Source organism: Rhincodon typus, chromosome 13 (assembly GCF_021869965.1).
Source record: "Rhincodon typus isolate 14 chromosome 13, sRhiTyp1.1, whole genome shotgun sequence".
Taxonomy (NCBI): domain Eukaryota; kingdom Metazoa; phylum Chordata; class Chondrichthyes; order Orectolobiformes; family Rhincodontidae; genus Rhincodon; species Rhincodon typus.
Window position 1 is genome coordinate 56,546,671 of NC_063344.1, and position 26,399 is coordinate 56,573,069.

Below are 26,399 nucleotides of genomic sequence, written 5' to 3' on the forward strand. Positions count from 1 at the left end.
AAGTTGGTTGTTTTGTGAAAAAAGGCCAAATGTAAAATTCAACCCATAATCACAATTAAGGACAGATCCCTCCTCTAAACTAGGAGAAATTATTGTAGTGCAGTAGAATTACCTTTTTAAAACCCATTAACCATAATAGTTCAAGCTTGATTTGAAATAAGTTAGATTTTTGATTTAAAATAATTGCTTCTGTATTTTATTCCTATTCTTCCTGGATATCTCGGACATCATTCTATATGCTTTTCTTCCCCCTTCATTCTCTCTAGAAGATTTTCTCCTGAATCCTTCTTCAGATCTTGAAAAGTAGAGGTACTTTCACGCTTGAGTTTTTCCACACTTTTGGAATCTACAGACTTTAGAAACTGACGTTTTGCATTATCTAATCATTGTCTTTAAATTTATTTAACTTGCACACCCACAACTGAAAATATCTAAGGTGTTGTGCACTGTAGATTGTTAACTCGATTTCTCAATTTAAAAAAGCTACTTACTGTCACCTAACACTCTTAAAACCCACCAATATGTAACACATAACTGTAACTACATATTTATGAAAAAGTTCAAATGATTCCAAGTTTGCATGCTCACAATGAAAATTCATGATCAGGGAGTGCATATTCCTTTTATTGTCGCTTCCCCACTGGGAGCACAGAATTACTCTATCAAGTTGTAAACAATGTTTTGACACACGATAGATCATGTATTTGTTCTGACAACTTGCTGCTGCTGTCATTTGTGACAGTGGCATAGGCCTGTCAATCTGATACTATCTATAAAGTGGAAAATGTTGAAAATTGAAATTATGTTGACTTGCCTCACTAATTCTTTTTGCATGGAATATATTATGTCACATATTAGAGGCTCAGTTATTATGGACGATAATGCGTAGCAGTATGTAGGCTTTAAATCTAACTAAATATTAAAACAGCTTTAAACATTCAGAAGTAAAACATATAAGTCCATCGCATTTTGTGGAACCAACAGATAGTTGACAGTGAAAGCAATCAACTTTTCTTTCTTAATTTTCTTTTTTCCCTTCATGTATTGTTTTCAGTATTTCTTCTCATGATACTGGACCATGAGTCTTGGCAGACTGCCACAATTCATCATAGATAAACTCAATCACACTTTCACTGTATATTCATTGTTTGAAATTGCTTGACTCCTCTGATAGCAGAGTAGTTTTGCTTTGGGCAAGGTCACTGATCTGGGTGCAAATTGAACCCGCTTTGAGAAGTACTTTTGTTTTCATTATTTTCTGTTCAAATACGTTTCATTATCATTGTTCTGTTGATGTTGAATTCAATCAGGGATCATAATTTGAAAAAAGAAAATGTCTTTAGGTTTTTTTGAGATACATTTAAGATTGGTAACTGAAGTTTGATTAAGAAAGGCCAAGAATATATAACTTTTAAGGTAAAGATTACTTAACTTTGTCTCTTTTTTACAAAATAGCTCAGCAGTGATACAGAAAGGAGGAATTGCACTTATGTAGCACCTTTCATACCACCAGATATTCCAAAATGCTTTATGATCATGTTGTGATTTTGATGTGCAGTCACCACTGTTATGCAGGAAAATCTCACAAATAGTGACATAATATTGACCGGATTATCTGCTTTGTGATGCTGATTAAGGGATAAATTGGTCAGAACATAAGAATTTTTACAAGGTAATGACCTTGGCCCAATCATTTTCAGTTGCCTCAATGACTTTCCTTCTACCATAAGATCAGATGTAAGAATGTTTGTTAATTTTTATATAATGTTCAGAACCACTATAACCCCTCAAAAACCAAAGCAGTCTGTGTTCACATGCAGCAAGACCTGGACAACATTTTGGCTTGGGCTCATTAGTGGCAAGTAACGTTCACATCATATTAGCATTGGGCAATGGCCATCTCCAACAAAACAGAAACGAACCAACTCTCTTTGATATTCAATGACATTATTACCTTGACACCATTTCCCTTTGATAATGTCACTGGACCATCTCATTGATTGGTGGAACAGGCTTGAAGGACTGAAAGGCCTACTGCTGATTAGTAATGCTCTGGGGTCTACAGTGTGAAGCTGGAAAAGCACAGCAGATCATACGGCATCAGAGGAACAGGAAAATCAACATTTTGGGCCGAAATGTTGACTTTCCTGCTCCTCTGATGCTATCTGACCTGCTTTGCTTTTCCATCTTCACACCTATAGACTCTGGATTCCAGCATCTGCAGTCCATATTTCTTTTTAATGCTCTGAAGAATGTGTTCAAATTCCACTATGGCTGTTGATGGAACTAAAATGCATTAATTCTTAGTAATGGTGATCATGACAACTATCATTACTTTAAAAACCATCTGGTAATAAATCATCCAGCACCTCCACACATCCAACTCAACTGTCTGTATTGATTTAAGAAGGCAGCTCAACACTACCTTCTCAAGGGGAAATTATTTCAGGGCAATCAGGGTTGGCTACTGCTAGCAACAACTGCAACCCATGAATAGATAATGAAAAATAACTACTATCACTGATCCCCACTATCAACATCTTGCATGCCATCACTGACCAGAAATCTAACACAACAAACTGTCTATAGATTATAGGTATAACAATAAGTCAGAGGCTGCAAATTCTGCAGTAAATAACACAACTTTTACTCCGAAAATATCTGTTCTTTATTTCCAAGACATACGTCAGTAGTGTGTGAAAATGCTTTCCACTGATGCAGCTCCAACAACACTCAAGAAACTCAATATATGCAGAACAAAGCACTCTTCTTAATTAAGAACCTTTTCATCAACTTACACACTAACTCAGTCTACCACCAATGCACTGGGCAACAACGTATACCATAGCCAAAATGTACTTCCCAGAGACATGGTCTTCTGTTGCCAGGAAAATGTCAAAAACACCAGTGCTTTGACCAAAGCAGTTATTCAGTAAACTGTGATGTTGTGTGAATTGTTCACCAAATATTTGGATGCCCAAGCAACTTCATTGTAGTCATATGACTGCAGCTGTTTTGACAGATTTGAAATTTGCCTTCAAAATCTGGACTGGTGTCATGTAAGACTGAGTGACAGCTCCCATGGTGTCTACGATCTACCTGACAATGGCTATACACCTGAAAGATCAACTGTCTTCTGGTGAATGTATCAAATAGGAGCAGAAGTAGACAATTTGGTCTATGACCTTGCTCTGTCATCCAATAAGATCATGGCCAATCTGTTTGTGTTTTGAATTCTGCATTCCCATCTACCCCTAACAGCCCTGGATTCCTCCTCTTTACAAGAATCTATCCGCGTCTGTCTTAAAAATAAGCAATGACCCACCTGCCACGATCTTCTGAGAATTTCAGTCACACAACCATCAGTGAGAAAACTTCTCTGTTCTTAAAGAGTGACCCCTAATTTTTAAAGTGTCCCCTCCTTCTGGACTGACCCACAAGAGGAAACAACCTTTCCAAGACCACCTTGTCAAGAATATTCAAGGTCTTATTAATTTTAACCAAGTCCTCACTCTTCTAATCTCAGGGCAGACAGCCCTGCCTGTCCAATCTATCCTCATAAGACAATCCACTAATTTCAACTGCCTCCAATGTATTTACATCAATCCTTAAATAAGAAGCGAGTTTGACATATATATTTAATTTTTGCGGTTGGTTAATATGATAGTTAGTCTCTAAACTATATTCACAGGAAGTTGCAGACGTTCTTTAACAAGGCATATGTATATTATGGAAAAGAAATAAATAGACAAAAGTATATAAAAGTTAGAAAGATCTTGACAAAACATCGAAACAAAGTTTCAACCTGTTTCCCAATATCATTCATAACAGAGACTTAATTCTAGAGAAATATGAATCCTATCTCAGTCCTTTAAGTCTTTAATTAATTCCTGTTGGCAACTGTTAACGAATCCTACAGCTTTTCATTTTTACCTAACTGCAAAGCACAAATGAGCAGTGTCGGCTAATTTATTTCTAACTCAGTTCCTTTCATAACCGCTTTTGAAAGCCTGTCAAGGACGCACTCGTAATCACTCGCATATTTCTACAATTTTCAATACAGCTCTCTCTACCGGTTGTTTAAAGTTTCTATTAAACTATCTATCAATTGCATTTAAAGTACTCCATTATAACTTCCTAATTTACTTAGGAATTACTCAAAAAATTGTTTAACTACAATCTAAGACTGCTGTTTCCCAATTTCTCGAATTTACAGTCAATTAAGCCTCGACTCCTGCGATATCCCACTCCTGACAATCTAATACAGGCAGTTAACAAATTGTAGCAATTTTCAGATAGTTTATTGTGTTTGTTTAGAAGCAGCAGTCTAGAGATATACTTATTAAGTAGATTTTTAAAAATGTATACACCTATGATAATTGGAGGTCGTTCAGGATACCAGTGGACAAACTAGGATTGGAATGTGTAGATCTCACTGGAGGCGCGAAGGCAACACCCTTCCGTCGAGCCAATGTGGCAAGGATCTCCCTTCTGGGTCTTCTTCTGGTCCATCTTCCGTCCGGAGAAGACAGCTTTCTAAGGACCGCCTAATAAGGACTGCTGCCTACAAGGTTTGCCTGATGATGGTCACCTGATCAAAATTCCCCAATAAGGACTGCAGTCGACGTGGTCTGCCTTTTTATTTTTTAAAAACTGAAAGAATTGCGGATGCTGTAAATCAGGAACAAAAACAAAGTTGCTGGAAAAGCTCAGCAGGTCTGGCAGCATCTGTGAAGGAAAAAAACAGAGTTAACGTTTCGGGTCCGTTGACCTTAGAACTTTTTTTTAACAGGCATTGTGACCGAAATGTGCCGGTTGATCAATATCACTGATAATACAGGTGCGCGTAACCGCCGTAAACCCTGACCAAGCAAAGGTTAGGGACATCAACATTCCCCAAAAAAATCGATGTTAAAAACATCACCACACCTAATGAAATCAATTTTTAAAAAAAACTTAAGTAATGGAAACGTCAGGCCGATGGTATACATACCACTGTTGTATTTTATTGACAACATAAATACTCGAACATCGCAGTATTTGATGTATATCATTTTGCCGGTTTATCAAGAGTACCGGTTGATAACGTGCCAATTAAAACGAAGTTCGCTGTATTTTAAAATGCCACTGGTAGATAGTTCAATGGAAAAGTTAGACAATCGGTAACACGAGCTAATTTGGAAATTGTAGAAATAAGCAATGGTGATTGTGAGTGCATCCTTGACAGGTTTTCAAAATAGATTATGAAAGTTAGTTTCTTTCCTTCCAAGAACAAAACCTTATTTCCGACAACGCTGTACTCATAATAGAGATAACAAGGTGTAGAGCTGGATGAACACAGCAGGCCAAGCAGCATCATAGGAGCAGGAAGGCTGACGTTTCAGGCCTAGACCCTTAATCAGAAATTTCTGACCTTGTTATCTCAGATTTTCCAGCATCTGCAGTTCCTACTATCTCTTGTACTCATAATAAATCGTTTAAATTTGAAGAAAATTAGTTTCTGTTGCAACACAGTTAAATACGATTTCATGCCACACAAGGAATACTGAATTTGGAATAGAGTGAACTCAGGTTTAAAGGAGATCCCAATTTCCAACACAAGTTACCTCTTGCAGCTGCCTTGACAGTAAACACAAGTGACCCAAACATTTTCCTTCTAGTCTGATGCTGCCACCTTCAGCTAGTACTTTTTTTTGAGGAGTAATTTTCAAACATCTCAGTGCATTAGTTCAATTATACATGGTACTCATGCTAAAAGTTCTCAATGAACATGCAAAGGAAATTCTAATCACATTCTGATGGGTTCAGCTCTTTGGAATATTGAGACAAATCTTATGCAACTCACCATATTTAATTTTGGGATCATCAAGTCATAGAATCTTGACATGTACTGTAAATAACTATCTTGCTGTCAATAATATTAAAATAGAATAGGAGTTACAGGTAGCAATGTAGATGGAAGTTAGCTGGATATCAAAATTATTCTCTTCAGCTGACAGTAATAACTGGAAACGCTAATAAATTAATCCTCAAAATTCTGACTGCAAATCTTAGTGGAAACAGATAGAAAATGACATTTTGGTTACATCTAATAATTTTCTTACAAGTGCTATGTTAAAAGGTTACATTAGAAGTACTCAAGTTTTCATTTTATTGAGAATTCAAAGGGCAACTGATTGACTTGTCAGTTAATTTTTGTATATTATTATTTTTATTGAACGTTTCCACTTTGGCTGCTGATTAGCACTTATGAATTGCTCATTCCCTATCTGTTCAAGGTAAGATAATTGGTAAAATGAGACAGGATGAGACCTTTTTCACCCAGTGTGTTATGATCTGGAATGCACTGACTGAAAAATGGTGGAAGTAGTTTTATTGTAACTTTCAAAAGGTAGCTAGGTAAACACTTGAAGGGAAACCCAAATGTGTAATGGGACAAGGGCAGGAAGAATGGGCGTATGTGGAGAACTCTTTCAAAAAACAAACTTGGCACAGATGTGTTTTTATAATTTAAATCTGTAATAGGTCCATTATCCATCTCATTTTAAAAGAGAGTACTTGTCACCACAAGTCGTCTACCCCACTCCTTAATTCCTTCAGACATCCCAGTTAGAATTGGAGATTTGTAAGGATATATTCACACATTCTGTTGTAGTGCCTAGGCTGTACTATGAAATCTGTAAATATGAAAAATATACACTTCTTGTTGTTATTTTAAACAATTCAGTTTGCCCCACTCCCTCATGCCTGCATTTTTTTTCTCTCTGAATACACGTCCATCCACCACGTTCTGAAACTATGCATTCCAAATGCTTTCCACTCATCAGTGACTGTTGACACCGATGGAAAGTTCCTCTTTCTATACTCCTTTGTGCCCTCCCCAAAGCCTTTGTGTTCTTTCTGAAATATGATGCTCTGAATTGGTACACTCCAGCTGGTTCACGTAACTTCTTCAGATGCTTTATTAACCGCTTGGTGTATAAGACACCACCACTATTTTGCCCCCTCCAGTTGAAAATGGTGTTGTAAATGGCTGTTTTTGACGATTTATCCAATTGAGTCAATGCTTCCACCATTCCTCATCATTCAAATATGTGACACTTTATAAATTCTTCCTGAAAAGCTACTTTACTCACTTTTAGGATGCTAGTGTCTAGATGACAACATTCTAGAGCAACATTTGTGGGATCAAGATTCAGGCTTAAACTTAAAATACATTATCAAGACTGATATTCACTTCAGTACTAAGCAAATACCAGGTAGATCCTTGCTGGTGTAAGGGATAATCAGATGGATGGGGCATTTTTGATCGATTTAATTACTTCCTAGCAAGACCCACTGGGAACGGAAAGCTTGGTTTAACATTGTTTCCCACATCCAGACATCTCTGCTTTGACCTCCATTCAGGCTAGCATACACAGTGCACATCCAAAATTGAATCTGTTTTCCCCCTGGACAGTGTCGTTCAGTTTCACATTGGGCAATGATTTATATGTTACTTAAGGAAGTGAACATTTCATTTTCCAAAAAAGTATTTATATTGACCTGAGCAAAGTTAAAAACGTAAGTGGAAAATATTTTCAATGTCCAGGAATAGCTTCCAGTGGGAATTGAAATGAAACAAAACTATCCAGATAAAATCCAAATAACTGTTAGGGGGAGGATACTTTCACTATTTCAGAGGTGAAATGATAGTAGACTGGTCCATCTAGTGGCTGACAAAAAAAGTTGCCAGGTGTCCAACAATGAGAAACAGTATTGTTTGTACAGAGGTGTAAAGATACAAAACCACAAGTTATCATTTGCTAAGCATCAGTGCAAATAAACAGATAAGTAATGTTTTCTCCCACCCCCACAAGGATGCACACTGCATTGTGTTGTGTTCTTTGTAATCTAACACTTGCAATCAATACTTGGAAATACCCCAAATTAAACAAAATAATGTATGAGAAAGTGTTGTGTGTACATATACACTGACATTTACAAAATTTCCATTTAATATGTATCAAATAGTACTTAATGTCTCATGCCACAGGCAGCACAGTGGAAGTAGAACCCAAGAAACTAAGGATAGATGCTGAAAGAATGGACTAAGATCTTTCCAAACTTAATTACAAGTTATATGGCCTCATTAAATGATCTTGCAAGTTAACCCAAGTTGTTCCTTCTCCTTGGTAGAGATACCTGCTCTGGTCACATCCACAATGTGGGGATTAAAAACTTGCAATGCTATCAATCAAATAGATGAGTGAAAAAAGTGACTTGGGAAGTACGAACAGGTAGATGTCATCTTTCAATGGCAACACCTACATGTACCAAGAGCTGTTCTTCTCCTCTAGCATTTGTGCATATTATACAGCTGTCAAGAAAAGCAGCTCAACAATTTCCAGTTTCACTGTCTGCAATACATAATGGGTGCAGCCTGACAGGACAGTCATAAATAATCCCACTTTGTTAGCATTCAAACAGAGGAACCTTCATTGGCTCAGGCAAGTCATTGTAACAGATGACTGTATACAACAGGATGTTTTGCACAGCAAGGTAGCTGAAGCCAAATAACAGGAAGGACATCCAAAGTTCTGCAGCAAGGATGCCTGAAACTAAAATGAAGGCCCTAGATGTTGGTCACCACATTTGGTGGTTACTAAAAGGCTGAGGAAAAGTACTGAAATCTACTTGGGCTGCTGTGCACCACAACAATGACCAATTGCTACAACAGTTTAGCAGCAGACACCAACAGCAAACTGCCACAAAAGTTGGTAGCTATGTGCACCATTTGAGGAAGTACCTGCCTCAAACACTGGCCAATTCAGCCATTAGGAAAAGATGCAATATGGCAACACATTTGAAACTGACTTGCTTGCTGCATGTCTCATTTTTCATTGATGGGAGGATGAAAAAAATTACCTGAGTTTTATGACTTGGGTCACAGTTACATGTTTATGAATTCTACATTGAGGGCTTGAAAGAACCCTTAGCTTAAAATTACAGGCTTACTGACACTTGAGGTTTCTACTCAAAAAACTGATGGCAATTCAGTTGCTTGCTCCCTACAAGAAAGCAAGCACCAAGATTGCAGGAAAATTACACAGTACTTGTCACAGAACTTGGTGCTTTCGCACAAACACAGCATCCATCCAAGTTGATCAATATAAACAGTACAACACATTGTTTTCCCAGTTTATGTCAAGACATGGACAATATTTGACTCCTGGATGAAGGAGACACTGGACAGATGGCCTGGCTCCTGTATATCAGCGTTTCAAGTACATGAAAATAAAAAATAACTTGGCTCAAAAATTTCAAGAATTCAAAAATATTCGGCGCATAACGTTATTCGCCCGCCACGAATAAGCGCTTCCTCATCAGTCGGGGCAAGCATTACTCCACTTCCTGATAACATCCCAGGGAAACAGGGTCCGCTGGAGTCCCATGTCAGTGGGGCGACGGCATGCACGGAATGACTCGGAAACAATGGTGCCCCCTCCATGCCAGGGGTGGGTCAGCACTGAAAAAACGTCTTGTGAATTTACACTGGTCATTAGCCTGCACGCCATACGTTTTCCCCTCACTTCTCGAGAGAGAGAGAGCAAACATAAGTGCTCCTTTGAAATAAGAAATTCCTAACGTGGGTTAGTTTCATGCGGTGCGAAGACGTTGTGTTCACAGTTTTCAGTAAACAACATGTCTCCTTCTGTGCAGCCGCCATTACACACCCCTCCTTGTTCTTGTCGAACAGCGGCGTCAGGAACAAGATCACAACAACTCACTAACACTATGTAAACAGCGTAGTCCACAGCAACAAGTTCAAAGAAAAATACACTGGCATTATCAAATGCAAGTATCCCTCAGCCATTACACCTACAGCACCCACCTAACATTACTAACCACACATGCATAACCGAAAAAGCCAAACCAACGGCATTCAAGAGCGAGACCGCGAATCCTCGCCTTTTATACACGGACCGCAAGCTGGACGTAATGACGCACGTCCTCGTGATTGCGCAGCGTGCGCGCGTGGGAGAGTGCGCGCTCGCGCCGACCCAACCCCGCTCCGTCCCATCGCCCGTGACCCACCACACCCTCAAACCTCCTGGGCGCGCGACCGCGATATTCTTGCAACGGTCGCCCGCTCGCTCGCTCGCGCGCGGGCACGAACCAGGCAGCGGATGGTGGCCGCCAGAGGGCAATCTTTGTCTGGATTTGCATTGCGCCATTCGATTGTGGAAAATGCCACCAGATGGCGGCTTAGGATTGTTCGTCCTGTGAAGAAGCGGTGTTAACTATTCCCATTTCTAATTTAATCAAATTTAAAACTCGATATTTCCTTACGCAGTCGAACGGAAAGTGAAAATCGGTTCCAAAATGGGCAGGAACGGTTAGTATTTTTGAACTTTTGTTCTATTTTTTAAGAGAAAAAAGGCGACCGAAGTGCGGATCTAAGATGGAGGACGGGAGTCGGATCGTGTGTGTTTGGGGGAGGGGAGCGGGAAATGTGGTTTCAGTTCGAGTTCACATCTTTTAAAAATACTTTCTTTCCCTTGTTTATTTTGTGTTTTGTTTGACCGATCTCTGCCTTTAAGTGGTGAAATTAATTTTAAAGTTTCATTTTTGGTGGAATGTGTGTTTTGAACGTTTGCGCGTCACTTCATTGCACGTAAATATTTAAAAAGAGGTTAAAATACAAATGTTGTTTAATTGCCAAGCAGACGAAGGACGTGCAAGGATACAAAGACAAGCCCGAGTAGGAAGCTGGAGTGTGTGCTTTTACTCTCACTTTCTCTATTTTTGTTTGATGATAGGGCGAATGTTTGTAAATAAAAGACTGATACTTGTTGGATTTTGATATATCGGAAAGCAAAGTTAATTTGGTAAACGGGAAAAGCGCTTTGTAGCCTTCTTCAGTATCTGATCTCACGGGTTTTTTGTTATTACACTATTCTGTGTGGAGTCAGGTGACGACATGCTGATGACTGTCCTTGGTTTTTCTCACGCAATCCATCCGCCCAGCAGCCAGTTTTACAAGTACAAGGGGAGAGAGAAAAATATTCTTATCGAATTTATATTTTTTCAGGTGGGGGAAGGGTGAAATTTCCTGTTGTTTTCACCAAACCATCGTCTGTTTGTTTGACAAATGTTAAATCGGTAGTACAGATCAATCTTATTAAAAGCAGCAGTTCAATTTTCTGTTGTAAAAGCATATAGAAATGAGATTTGTTTACAAAAGGCGCTGGCTCAATGGTATTAAATGGAGGTCTAGGTTACTTGAAATTTCAGGGCAAAGTACAGCAACTTTAATTAAGACACGATATTTGTGTATATGTATCTATACAAAGATAAATATGTAAACAGTTATTGGGCATGAAATGTAAATAGTGGATTAATAAGATAAACGGAAGGTCTATATTTAAAGCAATTCAAAATGTGCTTAGAGTTTGGAAATATCAGATTTTTTTTGAAAAGTGGGAATGGTTTATATTGGTTTCTAACCTGGTTAATCATTTGTTTATGAATGAGGTTGAGTATTTTATCTTTAGTTGGTAAGAATGATAAAATATTTGAATGTATGGATTCATTTGAGGATATTAAGAGATTTGTATGTTAATGCTTCTCAAAAAAAAGTAGAAAGAAATAGTCCAAAGTAAATCTGTTGTGGGATGTTGATTTCCTTTAGAATGTATTTGGAAATCTGAGCTTATTAGCGCACCTGCTTTCTTTGCCCAAAAGTAGTAGGGGGAACAATGGCTACTGGGAATAAGTCTATGTTTGAACTTGATTTTGATTTTGAATAATGTTTATCCACCTGATACGGTTTATTTGATTAGTATGTAATGGCCTTAAATGGTTCCTAGGTGTCCTGTTGGGTGAAATACAGTCCAGACATATTTGGACCTACAGAACTGAGATCAGAATTCTCAATATAGCCCTTTCACAGTGCATTCATAATTTATGTGAAAAAAATTCATTCACTGTAATTGGGCTTTGAAGACAAAATAAGTAATTACTGATTCTGGATATATGCCCCATGTAAAATGTTACTGTAGAATTTATCAAAAGTTGGCAGAAGTCTTCCTTTCATTCCTGAAGAAATCCCCAATAGTTGAACAATTGCTACCAATAGATTTTAATGAGGACTCCAGTGCCAACTTGTTGATAACATGTTGTATAATCATACTCTGTAAGTTTAGTACGTTAAATGTAGATTTAAGTGTGAAAAGAAGGTTGGTTGCCTCAGGAATTGTTGGAATAGCACTCAAGCTGATTCATGAATTGAGATGAACAAACTTAAGTGGAGTTGTTTGAGTTACAATTCAGTCTATATTATGCAGTAGGAGACAGTGACTGTTTTCTGAAATACTGTGGAGTTAACCATTTTATTTCATTTTTGGAGTGAATTATTGTTAGGATGTTGATTCTTTGAAAATGCTGTAACTGTATTGATAATTGATTTTTTTCTTAATTTAAAAACTTCAAACAGACTACTCACAGATGGCAAATTCTTAACTGTAGATGAAGTTTAACTCTGCCAAACAAAATTAACGTTTGTGACGATGCCACATAAAATAGACTGTGATACTTCAGTCAAAGAATACTGCTTCTAACCCTGTCGTAGTAAAGCCTTAGCTTTTATCCTGGAATCGCAGAATAGATTTTCTACATGTGTGTTCTCTTCTTGTATGTTGTAGAATTTTATATAATCAGAACCCAGTTTAGTCATTAGGACTTTTGGGCATAGACTTCCAAGGAAGGAAATGTTGGTGAGTATCCAGACTGGACCAATGGAAAGTATAATTTTGCTCAAGAAATATTATACCAACTTTAGTTGTAAGATGAACTAGATGACTTCTTTGATCACAGTCAAATATCTTTACTTTTAAGTAATTATTTGAATTTGTTTTTTCCTTTATTGCGTTAATAGAGGCAGCAATAGGGCTGCAGTTTGGACTTGGTTATCACATTACATAGTACTATGTCTCATTGATTTCTAAGAACAAGGGAGAATGGCCAGTAGAGAATCCAGACATGTTACTTCAGACCAAGTTACTATATGCAGGGATAACAAGGTGTAGAGCTGAATGAACACAGCAGGCCAAGCAGCATCAGAGGAGCAGGAAGGCTGATGTTTTGGGCCTAGACCCTTCTTCAGAAATACTATATGCGTGGGTTTTGCCTTGAATTATGTAAAGTAAAGATCTGCATTATTGTAACTTCAGAAACAAAATGTTTTTAGTTTATTTAAATTTTCTGCAACTTTAATCTGCTTAAGCTTAGTATTTTTGAAAAGGCAAGGACTTCTTTTTTAAAGCACGTTACAAATACACATGTTTCACTTGCAACCAGTTCAAAACTTGAGTAAGAGTCTTGTGAAAAAAATTAATTCGTGCATGTCATTGTCATCTATTTCTGTGATGTACAAAAGCAACTTATATTTGTGCAGTGCCTTTTAGTGAGATTAAAGATGCTCCAAGTGGTTCACAGGAGTGTTATGAAACAAAACATGACACTGCATAATTGTATCAGAGATAGTAGGAACTGCAAATGCTGGAAAATCTGAGTTAACAAGGTGTAGAGCTGGATGAACACAGCAGGCCTAGGAGCAGGAAGGCTGACGTTTCGATCCTAGACGGTCCTAGAAGTTTCAAGAAGCCTCTTAGAGGAGGAAAGGTGGAGAGGTGTGGGACAGGAGTGCCAGAGCTTGCATCTATGCAATTGAAAACACAGCCACTCATGGTTAAGCAGTTAAAATTGGGGATGTTCAAGTGGCCAGAATTAGATGAGTGCAGATATTTGAGGTTGTAGGACTCAAAGGCAATCCAGAATATTTTCTTATATTCATAACAGATGTATAAATAGAAACATAATCTTTTAATTGACATGCATGTTTGTACCTCATCTTTAAATGTATTACAGTTGCTATTTTCAGGTCTCATGTCACAATTATACCTCCTGAAACTGAAAATGCAGAAATACTCAGCAAGTCAGTCAGCATCTCTGGAGAGCAAATGCTGTAGGCTGCTCTGATGGTTTTTTTTTGCCCTATCTCTGAACAGTTAGGGCCCTTTAGGGAAAGTTGAATGTTAAAGAATTGCAGTAAGAATAAATGCTGGGAAAATTCATTAGGTTGGGCACATTTGTGATGAGAAATAGAGTTAATATTTCAAATCAATAACCTTTCATTAGAACAGTTCTCAGACTTGCAGAATTTTTACGGCTTTTTTTTGGTTTTCTATAGATTTTAAGCAATTGCAGTACCTTGCTTTTGAGAATGAAAGTTATATTCATTGTAGAAATCGGTGATGGGAATGTAAATGGTTTTATACAATAATCATGGTTATCTGGATGGTTCCTCAAATCAGACTGAAATGTTCTATGCTGATTTTTTTTTTAGGGTATACTGTAAGTGTTTAAGTGTTTAGCTTGACAGTAAATCTGTATTTTCAAGATCAAAAAAGTTTTTTTTTTCTCACTGCAAATTCTACATTACGGATATCAGCACACGATGGGACACTGTTAATGTTGTCTATAAAATACATATTCAAATAATTTAAATCATGGCTAGCTTAACCAGAGAACAGACTGTATTATACAGGAGTTGCCTCGTAAATTTAGCTGTGTTAGGAATGATCATACACAAGAAGTAAATGACACACCATTGCACCCAAAAATCAGATAAATTGTAGTAGTTTGTAAATAAACTATTGGTCTTCAATAAACATTTACAGCAAATAAAGTACGGAAGGTATGTTTTGTTTTATGCTTGGCCGACTCATGGTTTTTACAGTTAGTGAACACCCAATAGCTTGTCTTGATATCCAAGAATAAATACCTCCAAAGAAATTTAGATATTTGCTGTTCTGTAATTCTGGTCGCTTTGCTATTTCTCATTTTAATCACTCTGTTATTGGAGGTCACGTCTTCGATTCTGTAATGCTTAAACTCTGGAATAAGTTCTATACTATTATCAACCTCTCTACTTCACTTTACTCCTTTAATATGGTCCTTAAAATCTACCTCTTTGAGTAATCTTCTGTTCACCTGACTTAATACTTCCTTAGAGATAGTAGGAACTGCAGATGCTGGAAAATCTGAGATAACAAGGCGTAGAGCCCGAAACGTCAGCCTTCCTGCTCCTATGATGCTGCTTGGCCTGCTGTGTTCATCCAGCTCTACACCTTGTTATCTTTCATGTTTCCTTATGCAGTTTTTCATATTTTGTAATGCTCCGGTAAAAACACCTTTGGGATATTTTATTATATTAAAGATGCTAGCTTAACAAAAGTTGTTGAGCGCTGCAATTGAAAATTAAATGGCACAGCTCAGCTCTTCTATTTTTCTGTATTTAATCCAGGGCTTTTATTTGCAAATTTGATGTCAGTTAACTGGGTGCTTATTGTAATTTGGTTGCAAAGATTTTGCGTTGTATCAAATGTTAATATGTAGAGTAGTCTTTAACTTCGGGCATCTCCACACCCTTTTCCCCATATCTTAGCCTGTAAAATTAAGTGATAGTTCCTAATTTATCTGGATAAAATTTGCCAAATATTTCCTATACTGCATATATATGTTTAAAAAATACTAATCACTGTAATGTTGCAGATCTAAACTGGCTATGAAAGTAGACAATGTATTCACTGTCTCAGCATACTTAAGCTTCTCTTGGACAGTAGCAAATAGGCCTCATTATTTTTGGGCATCAGTCCAAGCTGTTTCAAAATATTTGCACTGTGATTTTGTTCAGCATTTTACCATCATAGTAGGTTTATACAATGTAGTAAGTTGGTTATTTAACAAAATCAAACCATTCCTGACCGTTTGTGAGACACACTTGTTCTACTTGCATGTTAAAGCGGAATATTTTGGTGCTACTGTTGAATCCTGAAACAAGTACTGTTTGGCTATTAATATGAAGCTGTTTACAGATTTAAACATTCTCAGGAATTTGGATATGTTCTCAGAACTGTCTGGTTCCTTGTTTAAGTAAATCCATGCTCTGGAAAATTCCAGGTCATGTTCTTCCCTTCCCCCACTCTGAAAGCATTCAAATGAGTATGTTTAACAGGCTCAGTATTAGCAGTATGCAACTATACTATAAACAATGTAGGAGAATTTCCAAACTAATCCTCAACAGTTAAGAAATTCAGGATTCATGTAACATTAAATGCAAGCAAAGAGTACATGAGAAAACATCTATTATTAAAAATATCTAAAAAAAAAACCTGAAATTTGCGTATCCTGCTGTTTGAAAGAAAGACACAAAATAGATGAGTGTGTTTTAACTCATTTTTAAATATCGCACACTAAAGAGGAGCATTTTGTAAATCAGTCATCTGTATTGCATGGATTTTGGATTTGTATAAAGCTTAATCTTAATGTGCTTTTAGTATTAAAGATCAGCTGTCAGTGATTGGATTGTGAAAATTATGAGAGTGATGCATGAGGAATTGATGGATTTCCCTAAGATGACAAATGCCTTGAAAGTTAGGTAGAGGGAGGGAAAATTTCAAATATTTGATCTAATATGTGAAGTGTAAGTGTTTTGTAAATTATTTCTGATGTGATTGTTTTCTGCAAAAATTCTGCATTTATTCATCATCTATTAAGGGGTCTAAGATTTTACATAATTACAACATATCATCAAATAGTAATAAACTGTTCAAAGAGAAAAAATGAACTGCTGAATGTGAAAGAAAATTGTTATCCAACTAATTTTTTTAACAAGCTGATGTTATTGTGCGAGAGTTTTCTGAAGAAACTTACACAGTTTGCTGCTCATTTAGCTATTTCTTTTGCATTATTTGGGCCATTTAATTGTTTTACATCCTAAATATTTATTTAGCGCTTTAATTCAAAAGACTGAATTGTTAAAAATAGAATAAATTGCAGCCTGTAAAATAGTCTTCCTATCTAAATGAGAATTGTAATTAAAAACGTTTGTGGTTCCATTAATCAGGTATTCTGACAATGTTACATTGGTGTCTTTATCTCACATTTTAAATCCTTATTTCTGTATTGATGTCTTAATGCTGCAGTGGCCTATGACGAAATGTAATCAGGTTGCTACTGTATTGAATTCAGTTCACTACACTTTAAATTTATACCTGAATATATACTATTCAGTCTCCTAGTAACTTTCGGGTGCTGACCAAGACTTTGTGACCTTTTGGACTGAGTGTCAAATTTCTTCAGGTAAAGGTGGCCAACCTGTGGCCCACAGGTTGCACGTGTCAACCAGAGTATTTCATACGGCCCTACATCTGCTTTACTGGTAGATGAACTTACAGCTTGGATTCCCATATTAATAATTACATATCCTTATAAAAGAGGGATCATAGACCAGGAAAAAATGTGAAGTGGAAGTTTCTTTCTTTTGAATTTTTTTCTTGTTTTATTTATATTTTATTTGAAGTCAGGGTTTCAAATCCAGGCAAGTATAAAAGGAAGATTTTTCAATGAGCTGCTGCTCCAATCAGAAACACTTTCTGTTCTGTGTATACTACTGCATACTTACTGGGGAGCCCATCAGTAGCAAATATGGGAGAGAGCCAGTCTGTGATTGAAGGGCTGAGAGCATCCAGAGACCTCGAGCCCTGACAGAGTGTCTAGGGACTGGGTCTGGGAAAAGAAGGCTTTCTGGTAGATTCTAGCTTGGGGAAGAAGCTGAGAGTCAGACCACAAAGAGTTGGATAGTGGAGTGGGGACTGCAAATTGGACTATTAGGGTGGGGAGGGCATCATAGGTCAATAAGGTCTCCTAATTTTTCTTCCATTTCATTTCTTAAAAAGAAATTGCTTTCTACCAAAATGAATTTAAGTCTTGCTGGGGAAAAATAAATTGTCCACTTTCAGTTCAATGTAAAATGTTTATTGCAGGAGCAATAATGCTGGTGGAAATTTTTGGAGCCCGTGGATTATTTTCTTGAAGTTAAAGGGGACAGAGTAAGATGGAGTTGGATCGGTTATAGAAAAGGGGAAAGGACTGAGAGAAAGAGGAGAAATGGTAAATGTGAGTGAGAAGGAAAGCAGGCTGTGAGAGAAGAAAACCCCAGTCTGAAAGACAACTCACAGCTGACCCCTGCTTCAGTGTAAATTCTGCCAAAGCCAGTTTGGAGTGTATGCCACCAGAGGTGATCCAAGATCAAAGTCATTTAATCCTAACTCCTAAGCTTGGCCGCAGTAGTCACTCCCTTGATCATTTGGGCTGATTCTTTTTCTCTGTGTAGTCTTGCTCCTTAACACAAAGGCAGAAATCATTCAATACCTTTTATTGGTAATTTCTATTAATTACTCACTTAAATCATTTTGTTTTTGTATTCTTTTGTGGATTAAATTCATGTGTACCTTTGTGGCAGCCTTAATCTTTTTAAAATCAGCCCTGCCCCCATATAAAGGAGGAAAAAGTTGGATGTGCACACTACTTCCATCCAAAACCGCTGGCCACTCCTGCCTTGAGTTATTGCCCTGTTTGTTTTCAGAGGCTTTACAGAACAGCCTGGCCAGTGCTATTAATTTAAGAATTAGAAGTTGGTTTGCAGTGGGTAAACTTGGATGGCAAGAGCCTGAAGGAACATTTGAATGGAATAGATATTATACATCACTGTGCTGTAAAAAGTCTCCAGAAACACTTTGGAATCATCTAAATGGTGGGTGCTATTTATTGTCTCTCATTGGTGATCATGGGCTGTTAAAAATTATTTTAATCACTCCTCGGTGGCCTAAAGGATCAAAAGAATAATTAGTGTAGTTTCGAGTTGTACAGAGCAAGAGTGGCAGGTTTGAGTCCTGATCTGGTTTCAGATAAGTGTTGTCTGGGATAGCAATTAGGACTACTATAATCAGCTGGCATGGAAGTGAAAAACAGCCAGAGGTTCTAATCCAGATAACTGTGCAATGGCCTTACCTGAAAATGAGTGCATGAATATTTTTATGCAAGTAACCTGCATTTCTGCTTTAGACTGGATTTTAAGATTGCAGAATCACATAGTAGTAACACAGACTATTTGCCCATCATTTGTACTAATTTTCTGAAGGATCAATTCATCTGGTGTCGTTACCCGATTTGCTTCCCATATCAATATGTGTTCCTCCTTTCTGGATCATTCACTTCCCTGTTGAATGCTCCAATTGGACCAACCTCCCACATGCTCAGGCAGTGCATCCAAATCCAAAACACTCTCCGAATGAAGGAGGTTTTCCCATTTGTCACCGTTAGTTTTGCCACTGGTCATAAATCTGTGCCATTGGTTCTCCATTCTTTCACCAGTGGAGACAGGCTGGTTGCGAAGCAACATCGCTTGCCATTGATCTCGAGGAAAGATCTAATGGTCCCCTTGGCATGCTTTTTTTCTTTGTCGACAGCAGTTTAAATCTGGCATCAAATCAAGAGGTTCTGCAGGTGTCAGCAAGCAGGATAATCAGTCAGTCACACTGAAGTATTATCACTGTGAGGAAACCAAGAATACTTTGTTTAGTGAAGTAAATGATTGACTGGTTTTAGATGGAACATGGCATACCATAAATATTGATTAAAAAGTAAACAGTTTTGAAATATTTGTTATTGAGAAATTTGACATTCCACAAATATGGAAATAGATTTTCAGTGCTAATGAGAGTACTTAACACTGTGTAAACACAACTAAAAGTCAAATTACACTTAGTTCAGCAAGGTGTCACCTCTTCAAGGGTCTTTACCATGAATGTAATAGTAGAAGTTCTCACCAGTTTAATGATTTCCAATAGATTTCAAATTGGAGGACTTGAACAGTACATCCGAGAAGGAGCATGAACTGTCTGACAGTTATTTCTGAACGTGTGCCTCACTCTGTGCATGGGCAGACTCCCAAAGTTGCAATGATTTTCAAAGGAGTAATGATAGCAAATGCTGAAAGTTGTACTTTTATCAATGTTGCGAGAGCCAGGTCAATGGCTTTCATGATTAAATAAATTTGCTCATGTTAGAACTGTGCATTTGAGTGAGATACTAAAGTGCTATTGGCACGTTTACAATCTCATGCCATCACAAGTTATCACTGAGAAGAGATTGTGGTGAATATTTTCAAATCACAAGCTTCAAATATAGGATGCTTCTCAAAGTATTGGATGCTGTATAGCGTTCAGGGAGCTATATGTTGTTCCCAGGAGTATTTATGAATAATTTCCAACATATTTGCTACCTATGTAGTATATTTAACTCAACTACATTTTGAATGTTTTAAAAATCTTGTTGTTTTCATTAGCAAATTAGAAAATCCTACATATCTTCAAAAAATATAATTTGTGTTGTATAAGTGGATGTACATAGTACAAGTTGTGTCCTTTGGGAGTTCCTTGCCCAGTTTATGCTATATGCCTGTAGGTGTATAATGAATATATAGGTGATTTAAAACCTGACTGAAGATGGTCACCTGATTTCTGTGATCTATTAATTGTTTGAAAGTAAGTTCAAGATACAAAGCTACTTGAATGTAAATCAGTTTTCAGCAATTTTCCATCTACAAGATATGATGGCAGTGAAGCAAACCATCCATTTATGTGTTGTCCTTTGGTGCATTTTTGCTTACAGTTGTGAAGGTCAATCTTGAGAAGCAGGTTTAGCCGTAAATGCTGCACTTGAAGCAACCAAGTGACGTTACAAGTTGTTGTTTTGGCATTGGTGGCTGTGGCAAGCTAGTATAGCACTAGTTACTGTGGTTGTGCATGCCAGCCCACAGGCATCACCATTTTCCTCTTTTGCCGGTGAGTGACTCCGAGGTCTAATTGTTTAGGGTCTTCATGTCTTGTTTACAAGCATCCTTGAACAAGAGCTTTGAATCTTCCATTGCTTACCTCACCATCCAGAAGATCCTTGGATATTCTATCCTGTGGATGTGCTTGATCCATTGAAGCCACCTCTGTTTGATTAGTGGCAACGTATCTTCTGCTTTTGAGAGGACATTTGTGATTTTGTTCTGCTAGATATATGGCTAATGAGTAACAGATGATGAAGGTGGGAATTATTGAACTACTATTGATTCTATAAGTTACCCTGTTTCACATGCATATAGCTAAATGCTGAGGACACCGACCTTATGCACTGTCATTTACGGTCATCATTGGTCCTGATTGTGTGTTTTTTGCAAGTAGGTTAAGATAGTCATTGCTTTTTGTGTATATAGAATTTTGCATTGAGAGGTTTATCTCTTACTATGGATGTGAGTTAGAATTTGCTAACATTTTCCAGCAGGGGAGTTATTTTGTACAATCAGGGATGAATATGCTTTGTAGTGTCCCATGACCACCATTTTCTCAATTCTTCTAGTTAGGAAGAACAAATTACAGACATAGGGGACACAGTCCCTGATTTCCTTGTATTTGAGTTTTCATGTGGGTGACTATCGTAACATTTTCAAAGTAAAGGAGTTCCCTGATCAGGATCTAATGAACTTTTATCTTTGTTTTCAGTTTTAATAAATTGTGAGGGCACAATCTGACCCACTGTGCAAATCGTTTCCTTCCATACCTGCAAGGAAGGAGAAGATCTACAACATGGAGAAGAATACACCAAATGGTGGAGACTAGGGCGCAGCTTTTCTGAAACTATCAGAAAAAAGGTCCAGTGGGTAATGGGTTTTGCCCTAGAAGGAGTGGATGAGACTGAGGAGCTTTGTTCAACAGCTAATTATTCCCCAAAATCTTGCAGAGCTCTAATTTTGTTACGTATCCAAAAACACACTTGGATAAAATATAAAAGATCATGTGTTAATTAAGACACTAACCTACATCCAATTTAATGAGTTAGAGCAGGTATAGGCTAATTAGCACTTTAAATGTGCTTTGCCTCTTATTAAGATCATGGCTAATCTGATTGTAATTTCAACTATCCAAGTATTGCCTACCCCAATACCTTTCACCCCATCTATATACCTCTGCCTTAAAAATATTCAAAGACTCTGCTTACATCGCATTTTGAGCAAGAGAATTTTAAAGATGTTGAGCCTTCACAATTAACATCTTTGTCCTAAAATGGTTAACACTTTATTTTCAAACAGTGACCTGTAGTTCTAGATTCTTCCATGGGGAATGGCCTTTCCACACCCATCTTGTTAAGTCCCCTCAGAATCTTGTATGTTTCAATCAAATCCCCTCTTAGTCTTTTAAATTCCAGCAGACATAAACTTAGTCTCTCCAGAAATAAGTCTTATTTGCTAATAATTAGCTCTCTGTACTATAAAACAACATAGAACCTTTGTATTCATATTTTATGCCCTATAGTTGTTTAATTTGGCAGCATGTGAGAGATGATTATGTAATGTTTATAATTTTAAAATCCTTCTGCCCATTACACAACGTTATCTCTAAAAATGGGTGTTTTAATGTAATAGTGACACTTTATTATCTGAAATATATTACATCTTTCCAGAGAGTGTACTTTGTGAATTTAGTATACCTTTAGTATTTATTCCTCAATTCCACTGTAATTTGAAATAGGAGCCCCAAGACAGGCAAAAGTTGTTTTTACTTTTCAGTTTGTTGCATTAGATGTAAATCTAAGGTAGCAGAATCAAATACTTTTGAAGTGGTTGAGACTTGCAGACAAATAAAAATATGGAAAGTAGTTCTACGTAGACTCTTCTGTAAGTTCTGTAAACAATTATTTTAAAGACATTGTGTGTCCCTTTTCCTTTCTGCTTTTGTATCTAGATGTTCCAAAAAAACGTTCTCTGTTAAAGATAAGTCAAATTCAATGCTTTATAGTTTAAGTCCTGAGAATAGGTAAGAAACTAGCAATTGTTTTGGCATCACCACAGTTCGTTATTTGCATAGGAGGCAGTAAAATAGTCACATCTGTTGCTAACAGTGAGTAACACTGCAATTGGAAGAAACAACTCAGACTGTAATGAATTAGCCAGAATATTCTATGACTGATCAATGGCTTATGAAATTGAATGCATAAGTGCACAGTACCGAACATGAGATGAAAAATTAATTAAAACACATGTATTAAAGTGAATAAAGAAGTAGGAGACTGGATAGAATTGGGAATAAACTAGCATTCCTAATCCGTGTTCCTAATCAACAGAAAGCTGGAACTACCTCGCCAAAGCTGTAAAATACAAGTCAGAGGAAGCCTGATAAAACCATGCAGTAATGTCATTCCATACCTTGAGAATTCAGATAAGTAACTGCAAATGCACAGACACCACATTTGGCATCCTTATTACCATCACTCTTCAGCCCACATTGTTATGTATCAAAGAGTTAGTAATTTCTGTTTTCATCAATGCAGATGTTGGATCCAAAATAGTGTTGGTTTGTTCTGATGAAAAGTATGCAGCCACTCACCTTAGAAGATCAGAAGTCTAATTCTTTTTCTGCCCTTATATCCAGTTGATTCATCATGGCCTTATTTTTGCATTAGCTTCTCAAAACAATGGTCTGCTGTACTTCAAGTACTGTTGGCTTAGCAACTGACTTCATTATAGTATGACTGGAGTCCAATTTGAATATTGTATTTTTTTTACAGCTGTGATTACCTAAGTATTGTTCTAAACTTTCAGGTTTATATAAAACCAAGGTATTGAATCTTTAAACAATATTTATGAGGTATGAAGAAAGTGGAAGCAGCAACCTTCTTTGACTGGAGAAGTTTGAAAATAGTATCAAATAGAGTTGAAGTGCCGAAGTTTTCGTGGATGAGTGAATGTCCTAAATATTTGTGAGTGTGCCATTTGGATAGTTCTGTATTCTTAAATTTATAAGATTGTTTAGAAGACCTTTCTAAAAAAAATTAATTCGTGTTTAAATTTCAGTTAAAATTGTAAATAATGTCATCAAAGGCCAAAAAAAATGCTGTTTTGCAGACAAAAATTTTAATTTCAACACCTTAATTGCAAGGATCTCAACACATAGTCAAAATTCAGATTGTCTTAGAAGGTTGCTTAAGAGTTTCTTGAATAGCATTGCCTGCTGTTACAATTTTGCCAAGGTGGAATATCCCAGGTTCGGTTCTCGATTGCAGTTGATCCCAGCTGGATTCTCACAGTATTGATCACTGTGAACTGACGTTGTCATGTATGCATGTATGAATGTCAGTTGAGACATAGTTACTTTGCAGTGAATAATCTACTTCCATATAAAATGTGTCAAATTGGAAAATGATTAATTTGCAAAAAATACTTTAAATGTGTTTGTTGAGATCCATGGAAATGAACTTTAATTATTCATTAAGTGATACCAGCTGCAGTGGATCTGTCCCATGGTATATTCTCTCTGCAGGTTTTGCTTTTGTTTCACAATTATGCACAATTGTTGTATCCTAGTCAACATTTATTCCTTGGGCAAATCACCAAAACGTTACAAGGTCACTTAGCTCATTACAATTTGTTTTACTCAGTTTGGCTGCTGATTTTAACAGTGCCGCAATTCAGATGGTAATTAGTTAGCTTTGATGCACTTTTAGAAAATTTAGGGATGCAAAAAGTATCTTCACAAATGCAGAATGTTGTTATGGTTCAGGCATGAATTAACTGAAGCAAAGTAGAGTAAGAGATTTGTTTCCTGATTTCAATTTCTAACTGCATATACTATAGTCGCATTAAATTAAAAGCAATAAGTGTTGGATGGATATTATAGTCTTTTCTAGGACTCCAATGACTTAATTTTTTTTTGTGGTGCCATTCTTGTTGAGCACTGATTAGAAATTTATATAGAGTCTAAATGCAGCAAAGCATTCCAAGATGCTTGACAATATTAGGAGCAAAATTAGGTGATACAGTGAGGATGGAAGTAGGTGGTCTTGTAATGGAGAGGATGTGGGGTCAGCTTCACTGTTTAGAATGGAATATGACGGGAACATTGCAAGCGTCTGGCTCAACCAGAGACAGTGGCTGGCAGAGGGAGGTTGGAATTGGTGACAAAGCTCCGGAATTTGTGATGGAGCACCTGACAATAATATAAATACAAACTAAAATGGTTTTTAAAAAGGCAGAACATCTTTCATGCTTTGTGCTAATAGGATCGAGAAAATATAAAATTGGAATATAAAAAAATACAAGAAAAACCAAGAATGAGACCAAAATAAATCTGTGTGCCTTTATGCAAAAAGGACAGACAATATATTGGCATATACAAAGAAATTACCCTCGCAGATCTCCTTGGAGAGTCCATAATTTTGGCTTCAACCATTTGTAGCATTTTTCCTTTATTTATTTTTTAGATTTATAAAAAATGAAGGAAGTAAATCAATTCCATTCATTAAATAAAGGTTTATTAAATCGCATCGGCTAAATTAAAATTAAAGTATCAGTTTTTTTTTATATCTTTCAAACTGTTAATATTACCATTGGATTGCAAATTTGTTCATATTCAAAGGTTAAGTGTCAAGGTGCTGTATAACTTACTCCAGAGCTTCAAACGTTTGTTGTCACATTTTTGGAAATGGATTAGTTGCCAAATTTGAAAACATCACCGTGACCAAAGAATAGACAAAGCAACACTTAACTCCAAATTCTAGTTTCAAGTGTCATTTGCTGTCTGGCCACCATTACGCTAGTAACTGTAAACTACCTTGCCAGAACTCTTATTACTTCTAGGATAATATCATTTAGCTGCTTTTTATACCATGGAAAAGGCTTGAACATTGTTAATACTTAACATGCACAAAAAACAGAAATTGTTGCTGTTGTTTTATCTAATTGTTGTTTTATCACAGGAAAAAAAGCATCTTCGTTTGAGTTTATGTGAAATTGCTGATGTGTTCAGTTGGCTGATTTTTATAACGACTAAATGGAGGGGGTGCGGTAGTGGAATGGTTTGACTTTCTTGCCTGTTTTTTAACCTGTGAATATACTGTTGACTATAAGCTGCCACATTGTTAAGAGAAAATCTGTTAAATGGCCTGAAGGCTAGTGCTTTGTCTAAAGCTCATGTTACATTTTATTGGGGAGTTGGGGAGGGAGTGCGTTGTGGTGGAGTCCTATTAGTGTGGTAATCGATAAGTTTGAATATGTGATAAAATGGTGATATTGTTTTATGCACCTATTATCAAAATAAATGGCAGCACCATTTAAGTAAATGCAATGAGAATTTTTTTTAGCGAGAATACCTTCCATTCTTAGGTAACACTCTCTAGACGTTGCTTTGAGCTATTTTTATCGACAATCGAGCTTAATTCTGGGCTGCATACCAGACTGTACCATTTGATCAGTTACTTGAAATGGGAGCAGAATTTCCATTCTAAGAGCAAAGCAGTTTAATAATGTTAAATGTTGTGTAATATTCATTTAAATAATTTTCCAATTATGTATTTTTTGTTAATAGGCGTGTTTCTGATTAGTTAATTGACTTATTTTGGTGCAGATTTATATACTGTTTGTGTGTCCGGAAAGCACTTAACATGCATGACATGTATTCCAGAAGGCAGAT

General features: G+C 36.8%; 1 protein-coding gene and 1 long non-coding RNA gene across 6 annotated transcripts in view; one reads left to right on the top strand and one right to left on the bottom strand.

Moving 5' to 3' along the window:
• Window positions 1-4,284: 4,284 nt before the first annotated feature.
• LOC125484760 lies at window positions 4,285-9,973 on the bottom strand. The gene is made up of 2 exons (XR_007263581.1): window positions 9,875-9,973; window positions 4,285-4,728 (listed from the first exon to the last, which is right to left on the bottom strand). It is a non-coding gene; the product is annotated as an uncharacterized LOC125484760 (long non-coding RNA).
• Window positions 9,974-10,231: 258 nt separating this feature from the next.
• The window catches only part of LOC109934307 (cohesin subunit SA-1), a 194,876-nt gene continuing 178,708 nt past the window's right edge, over window positions 10,232-26,399 (top strand). For 2 of the 5 annotated variants that reach the window (XM_048604839.1, XM_048604843.1), the window contains exon 1: window positions 10,232-10,378. The gene's annotated coding sequence lies outside the window, so the exon portion shown is untranslated. Of the gene's footprint in view, window positions 10,379-10,737; window positions 10,758-11,013; window positions 11,075-21,567; window positions 21,587-26,399 lie in introns of those variants that run through there. The other 3 variants (XM_048604842.1, XM_048604840.1, XM_048604841.1) reach the window with 3 other exon arrangements.